Here is an 8,390-nt window from a genome sequence, read left to right on the forward strand (position 1 = left end):
TAGAACTCAATAAATACTTATTTAGAATCTCATTTAGTTTATAAAAAACTGAAAATTACAATATATATGAATGGGATTATATTGGTATGGTTTGTATTTTAATGCATGATTCCAGATGTTTTATTGCACATATATACTTGTGTAGGGAAGGATTACCATTTCCCAAAAATGTGACTTATGGTTGATACAAAATCAAATACCTCATTGTCTTTGGATGATGATGATAATGGCAACAATGATGATGATGATGACTTTGATGATTGTAATGTATCAGTTACAAGGTTGATCTGGAACTCACTTGCTTGGTCTTTATTTTTCTTATTGCTTTCCTCATGTCTTTATTCCTGAATGTGTAGATGATTGGATTTAAAAGGGGAGTGAAAATTGTGTAAAACACAGAGAGGATCTTATCTTATGGATACCCTGTTGAATGGCCATATATAGATAAAGATGCAGGGTCCAAAGAACAGTACCACCACTGTAATGTGGGCTGAAAGAGTGGACAAAGCCTTGGAAGACCCACTGGACGAGCGATGCTGGACAGTAATCAGAATGGTGCTATAGGAGATGAACAGGAAGATGAAACAGAACAAAGAAAGTAGTCCACTGAATGCAATGACTAATACTTCCAAGATGTAAGTGTCAGTACAAGCAAGTCTGATGACCTGAGGCAGATCACAAAAAAAGTTATCCACAAAGAAAATAAATTAAATAAATTAATAAAATAAATTAAAAAAAAAGCTATCCACAACATTGGGGCCACAGAATGGTAAAATCACTGTGAACACCATTTGGCTCATAGTGTGCACAAAACCAGTGGTCCAGGACAGAAGTGCAAGTCCTATGCAAACATGATGGCTCATGATAGTTTTGTAATGGAGGGGTTTGCATATGGCAATGAATCTATCAACTGCCATGGCTACAAGCAACATCATCTCACTTCCACCTAAAAGGTGAAGGAGGAACATCTGGGCCATGCAGCCTTCATAGGAGATAGCCTTATATTCACTAAATAGGGCACAGATCATTTTAGGAGTAGCAAAGGAGGCCAGGGACATATCAATAAAGGAGAGGTTGGCCAGTAAGAAGTACATGGGAGAGTGTAAGTGAGGGTCCAGTTTTACTACCAAGATAATAATGAGGTTACCTAGTATAATGGCTATGTAGATAATGGAAAAAAAAACAAGAAAAAGCAAATCTGTAACTCACGAAAATCTGTGAGGCCCAGCAAAATAAACTCAGACACCATGGAGTGATTTTGTTTCTCCATTTGTTTGGGTGTTGGCATATGTTACCTAAAACAAAATCAAAATAGATTAAAATCTATGAATTAAAGTTGAGAGATGAAATACATATACACTTAACTTTGCTCCCTAAAATCCACTGAAATGTGCAAAAAGAATCAAAAGTGTTGAATAACATTGAATCCAAAAATTTTTGAAAAAAGAATAGACAAAATTTCTTAGCAAAGCTTATGAGGAATTTCTGCCATAAACTAAGACATTTGAAGAAAATTATAGTCAGCACTACTTAACTCATATCTGCACTAATCTTGAGAAAAGTATCTGAGTTGGTGAAAGAATTTAGAAGTTCTTTGCCACCATTTTCGAGGATAAGGTATAGATTTATTGTCAGTCCATGGGCAAAGAAGAGGACCCTTCCATTTTGAAATCTATTTCTACAGTGCGTATCAGTGAAGGAGAGGCCAAAGTGGTTTTCTAACTGAAAAGTAGGACCAAGAGAAATGAAATTAAGATGGAATATAGAACATGGAGAATCTAGGAGTCAGTTCTGTAGTGGCTGCTGAAAGTCAGATGAGCAGCGATAATAAACACTATGAGTTTTGAGACACTTGAATATATGGTTGGCCAAATTGAAATGGCTTCTCAACTTCTTTTTCCATAAGGTGGAAGAAAGGCTCAGATGTTTGGGTCTTCTCCCTTAGGCTCTGACTTTACTTCCATGCTTATGAATTTAGTAGATAGGAAGGTACAGTGCTCAGGTATGGCATAAATGGATGCTTGCTGCTGGCTTCCTACTGCCTCACTTAAGTTAGTTTCTTTGTCAGGTGGCTGAACATCCTAGTGGATTTGGTATAACATCCATATCATTTGTAAGAGAGTATAATTATAGAGTTTTGATAAACAAAGGAGGATCTATAGGGAATACATCTATGTGCTTCTAGATGACTAAGGCATACTCATGTAGAATGACATCCATTTAAGCATGAATGATGCCAGCCAGAAATTTTGATGCAAAGTATCAAGGAAGATATCATAGATATCCACAAAGAGATAGTAGTAACAGAACAAATTTTTTGACACTTAAAAAAAAAATGTGACATCTGAAAAAAATGAAAAAAATTGGAAAAAAAACACAAAAGAGTTTATATCTGACTGAAGACCTCATTCATAGAAATAGATACAACGTAGTTTTAGAATATTTTGAAATGTTTTAAGAATTTGGAGAATATAAGAATAAAATAATTGAAATATTCATACTATTACTTAGAATTAATAAATATTTTTATTATCCATCATTTGTACAATTTTAAATAAAATAAAAACTACTGGCATAGGAAAATTTCACTTATCTTACTATTCTGTGTGTGGCTTATAAAAAATGAATAAATGATATCCTATCATAACAAAATTCTGAGAAAAAAATTTTACTTTTACTGAGGAATTGTTATTATAAAAATGGTGCACCCATCAGTTTGTTTTCTGTATTTATAGGTTGGGTTCTGCTTTTTGTTTCTTTATTCATTTGTTTTGTTTTTTAGACTCCACACATAAAAGAACACACTGATGGTTGCCAGAGGGGAGAGGGGTGGGAGGATGAGCAAAATGGATGAAGGGGAGTGGGAGACACAAGATTCTAGTTATGGAATGAATAAGTCATGGGGGAATTAAAGGTACAATACAGGGCCTGTAGTCAATGGTACTGTAATAGGGTTGAATGGTGACAGATACTAGCTACACTTGAGGTGAACATAGCATGACATATAGATTTGTGGAATCACTGTGTTGAATATCTGAAACTAATACACTATTGTGTGTCAAGTTACTCCAATTTTTAAAAAATGGTGCATTTAATGTATAGCTACATGTTTATTTACATGTGAAAGAATTTTTGAAGTTTATATAACTAGAAGTAGAATTACTAAGTCATTTTCAACTAACCTAATTCAAATTCTCAACAAAGGGTTGTACAAATTTACACAACCACTTCCTTACAAATCTTGGTGTTTTGTTAGCTCTCATTCTAACCACTATTATTGTAGGAATGCAAAAATGGTTCAATATTAGGAAATCTCTAATTAATGATTTAAATATATAGGTAAACAACATAATAATTTAAATATGACATCAAAATAGACATCTAATAAATGAAGAGATATATTAGGTTCATGAATTGTGAATATGTCAGTTTTCTTTAAATTAATGTACATATTAAACATACTCCCTATGTGAATCCAAGGTGACTTTTGGAAATCAAGTTTATTCTGAAATGTATATCAAAGTGCAAAAGGCCAAGATGGGGAAGGCAATTTTGAAGAACAAAGCTAGAGGATTTATACTATATCAAGACCTCCTATAAAGCTATATAACAAGAGAGTTTGATATTGGCTCAAGAACCTAAAAATAAACCAATTTGAAAATATCAGAAAAGCTCTACTTGATGATGACAGCAACAAATAACAGTAAAACATGTTTGTCAAATAAATATAGTCAAAGTGCTCTTGGTACTATTATCTTTAATAACCAAAAATTGGAAAGCTCCTCCAAAGTCTGTCATTAATGAAATGATTTAGAATGGAAACTTATATGTGCTCATATGGAGATATTTTTAAGATGTATTATTAAATTTTAAAATGTTGTTATATTTTAAAGAGATTATTATAACATTTTATGGAAAATTATGTACCCACATACAAATTTCATACAAATCTCAGAGAAACATAGATTCATTAATGTATCAAGAGTGCTTACCTCTGGGTATATTAGCTTATAGGGTTAATGCAGATTCCAATTTGTATAAGTCAAGTTCTGTAAAATTTAATAAAGTTGAATTAGATTCTAGCCCTGGATAAATGCTCCCCAAAATGTAGTTGGTATTTAGGGACTTCAAATCAGAAAATCATTTATGTTACATATAGCTGTAAGAAACTTACAAAATAATTGTAACTTGTAGCTTATGCTGGTTTATCATCTACTTCCTAAAACATTTATAGTTGCAGCAGCACTAAAGGTGATATTATGGATTTGGCATCTATTACAGATAGCCAGGATTGGAAATACATTCTATGTCATATATCCACTTGTGACAAAGCAACTCACTAAAAAAGGCGAGAAGATATCTTCTGCCCTTTTTTCCCACCAGCCCTTCCAAAGTGTCCTCTGAGAATTTCCAGGACAATTCTTGAAAACAACAATGAGTGAAACAAATCTTTTGATTTGATTTTATTTTTTTTAAAGATTTGTTTATTTACTTGACAGAGAGAGAGACGGTGAGAGAGGGAACACAAGCAGGGGGAGTGGGAGAGGGAGGAGCAGGCTTCCTGCAGAGCAGGGAGCCGAATGAGGGTCTCCATCCCAGGACCCTGGGATCATGACCTGAGGGGAAGGCAGATGCTTAATGACTGAGCCACCCAGGCATCCCAAATCTTTTGATTTTAAAATGTGTTAGAAAGCTAGAGTAATGAAATGATTGATACTTTACCTTCCTAAGAATAGAATAATAAAGAGTTGTAAGAAACCTGAGACTTTAGTAGAAGAGTCCTATATTAAAAATACACTGTTTAGGATAAAGTTGCGGTTACTTGGGAATAAATAGGCTGGTAAACTACACAGTCTTAAATAAAAATGAATTCAAATACTTTAAATATATGAATAATAGTTCAAGCAATAAAGGATAGAGAGAAATATATAAGTGAGTAACATGCTTTGTTGTATTTTATAATATTGGCTTAGGACCATGACAAAGGCAGAAACCACAGAAATTAAGGTTAATAGATTTTATTAAGTGAAGATGAGGAAGCTCTCTATTACCTCAAAAACATATTCAAAATTCTAAAAGGCAAAGCTGAACTAGAGAAAAGTAGCCAAATATATATGTCCTTGATATCAAATTCTTATAAGTTGATATGGAAAATTTCAAGAGCCCTATATAAAAATAAGCCAAGGTAAAATACAAAATGTTTAAGAAAATATATAAATAGGGCACCTGGGTGGCTCAGTTGGTTAAGTGACTGCCTTCGGCTCAGGTCATGATCCCGGAGTCCCGGGATCGAGTCCCACATCGGGCTCCCTGCTCGGCGGGGAGTCTGCTTCTCCCTCTAACCCTACCCCCTCTTGCGCTCTCTCTCTCACTCTCTCTCTCTCTCAAATAAATAAATAAAATCTTTAAACAAAAAAAAAGAAAATATATAAATAATGGTTGAGTATATGAAAAAGAGTTTGATTTCAGTAAAATATACGTCGAGGTCACAGACATCAAAGTGTTTTAGTGCTTTACTTTGGGTGGTATAATTATATATCTGGTATGTATTTTTCTATATTTCTTGATAATCACAAATATTATGTATTAAACATGTTCTATATTTGAAATTGGAAATTTTTTAAGTAAATAATTTATTTAATGAAATTGAAACATAGAAAATTCTTTAACTTTTCTTCTCCATACCTTATTCTTGCTTTGGGAGTTGTGACTCTCAGTCACTGAGACTCAGGAGTTTTTCACTTGCCCCCACTTTCTTCCATGTTTCTTTTGTGTGTCCCCATTCTAATGAAGGAGAACTCCCTTTTATTTTGAAACTGCAGAAAACAACATGAGGAATTTGTCAGTTAATGACCCTGGGAAAACCTTGCGTCTTATAAATGAATTCCCTCAGCAATTAAAAGCCATACATTTGGTAAGCTAGATTATTCAGAATCTCTCATTAGTGTGTAGCTTTTCCCCATAAAAATGAGACAGAAAACTGAATGGGAAGAAACCACAGAGGGAGACAAACCATGCGAGACTCTGGACTCCCGGAAACAAACTGAAGGTTACAGAAGGGAGGGGGGTGGGGGGGATGGGATATTAACTGGGTATTAAGGAAGGCAGGTGTTGCGATGAGCACTGGGTGTTATACACAACTAATGAATCGTTGAACACTACATTAAAAACTAACGCTGTACTATATGTTGGCTAATTGAACATTAAAAAAAAAAGAGACAGAAAGAAGGCATTATCAACCAAATAATATAACCATGTTTCTATGAGCAGACATACAAACTGAGTGTCTCTTTAAAATGTGGAAAACTTTGAACTTTCCAAAGTCCAAAGTAAGATGAATTTAGAAACATGAGATAAATAGAAAACTTGTTATAAAACTTTGATGGTCACAAAAATCTCTTTCACTAATCCTATCATCTGAATAAAGGTTCAGAGAAGAGTACCATTTAATGAAAATAACTAGTTCCTAAGAGTCACATCTCTCTGATACCTTTCTAATTTTCCTCTATAATTAGTTCCTTTCAGATTTGTAAACTCTGTTGGTACTGTATTGTGCCAGAGTACTTCATGGTTAAAATGAAAGCAAATTGCCATTCTTTATTTGATCTCTTCCTTGTTAAGCAATAGCTGACTAATTTATTCTTTCTCACATTGGACTGCCTGTGTTTATGAAGTCAACAAATGGCCTATGACCTATATAACTAACTACTTTGTCTAATTATGCTATTATTTCAGTGAACAGCTTGGTCAACAATATCTAAAACTACTTTATTTTTGTCATCTCTGAATTGATTACTTCACCCATTGATTACTTCATACATTTGTAGCTCAGACACTTAAGGAAATAACATATTAATTAATGGGGTTCATGTATTATTTCCAGAGCTGCTATAGTCATTCTTGTGTATTTCCTATGGGCATAATTACTCATTTGTCTTAGATATACTTTGGAGTAGGATTACTGGATCACGGGGTAGGCATGTCTTTTAGAAAGTGCCAAAGAGTTGCAATGTGGTTGTACTGATTTACACTTCCACCCTCAGTGTAAAGAGTTCTGGTTGTTCTACATCTTTACAAGATTTTGGTATTCTGAAGCCTTTTTAATTTTAGCAATTTTTTAAGATACATTGGAATCCTCATTGTGGCTTAATTATTATTTCCCTGATTATTCATGGTGTAGAATATTTTTTCATATGGTTATTAACTTTTTAAATATTTCCTGTTGTGAAGTATCTACTTACCTCTTTGTGTCCAAAGCTTATGAGTACTTGCCAAGAGAGAGGGGCAAACCAAGAAACACTCTTCACCATAGAGAACAAACTGATAGTCACCAGAGGAGAGGTGGGTGGGGGGATGGGTGAAATAGATGATGGGTATGAAGGAGTGCACTTGTTGTGATGAGCAATAGGTGTTATATGGAAGTGTTGAATCACTATATTGTACACCTGAACTAGTATTACACTGTATATTAACTAATTGGAATTTAAATAAAAACTTAAAAAAAAGAAAATTAAAAGTTGACTTATACCAGAGAAGACATTTCAAATACATATTTCCAACAATGTTCTTATTTTGAAAATATACAAAAAATGCAATAATGTAATATTCATAGTGTATGGTAGGGTTTCTCAATATTGACATTATTGACATTTTAGGTTTGAGGATTCTTTTTTGTGGGAGACTGCCTTGAGCACTGTATGATATTTAGGTGCATTCCTAGACTCTATCCATTACATGCCAGTAGTAGTTCCCACATGGGACACCCCAAAATATCCCCAGATATTACCTAATCCCCCTTGGTTGAGAACCACTGATACATCCCATTTGAGTAATAATAAATACAAGCATAAATATATAAATATTAAATATAAAAATTTAAATGTAAAATTTTTAATATAAAGTATTAATTAAAATTGCAAGAAGAGTTAAGATAACCAAGAGAAAAAAATAACCAAGAAAACCATATTCAAAAATACTTAGATGATGGAATTTTAAAGATTCTAAAAACAGGTTTTTTTAAATGATCAGGAAATTATAGGAAAACATAAACATGTGAGAAAAAATAAAAGATATTAAAAAAAGAGTCAAATGGAATTTTTAGGGCTGTAAAATACAATATAGAAACTGAGAAATTCCATTTCAAAGACAAAAGAATATCAACAACAAAAAATCCCTAGATAGAAAATAGAAACCATTTAAGCTAAAGCTAAAGCAAAAGCCAAAAAAAATTGTGGAACATATTAACAGAACCTCAGTGACTTATAAAAAATATCAAATGATCTAACACATCTGGTACTGGATTTAGGGATGACAGAAAAAATATTTGAAGAAATAATGTTTTAAAAAATTCTAATGAAAAGTACAAATTCACAGACCAAAATTAGGTTTGA

At 33.1% G+C, this 8,390-nt stretch overlaps 1 pseudogene; it reads right to left on the reverse strand.

Annotated features, from left to right (window-relative positions):
- Positions 1 to 274: 274 nt before the first annotated feature.
- Positions 275 to 1,270, reverse strand: LOC123862125 (olfactory receptor 4K13-like; annotated as a pseudogene).
- Between the last annotated feature and the right edge of the window lie 7,120 nt (positions 1,271 to 8,390).

This window comes from Mirounga angustirostris, unplaced genomic scaffold, assembly GCF_029215605.1.
Source record: "Mirounga angustirostris isolate CCGP_5_RB_7025 unplaced genomic scaffold, mMirAng1.0.hap1 SCAF_9, whole genome shotgun sequence".
Classification (NCBI taxonomy): domain Eukaryota; kingdom Metazoa; phylum Chordata; class Mammalia; order Carnivora; family Phocidae; genus Mirounga; species Mirounga angustirostris.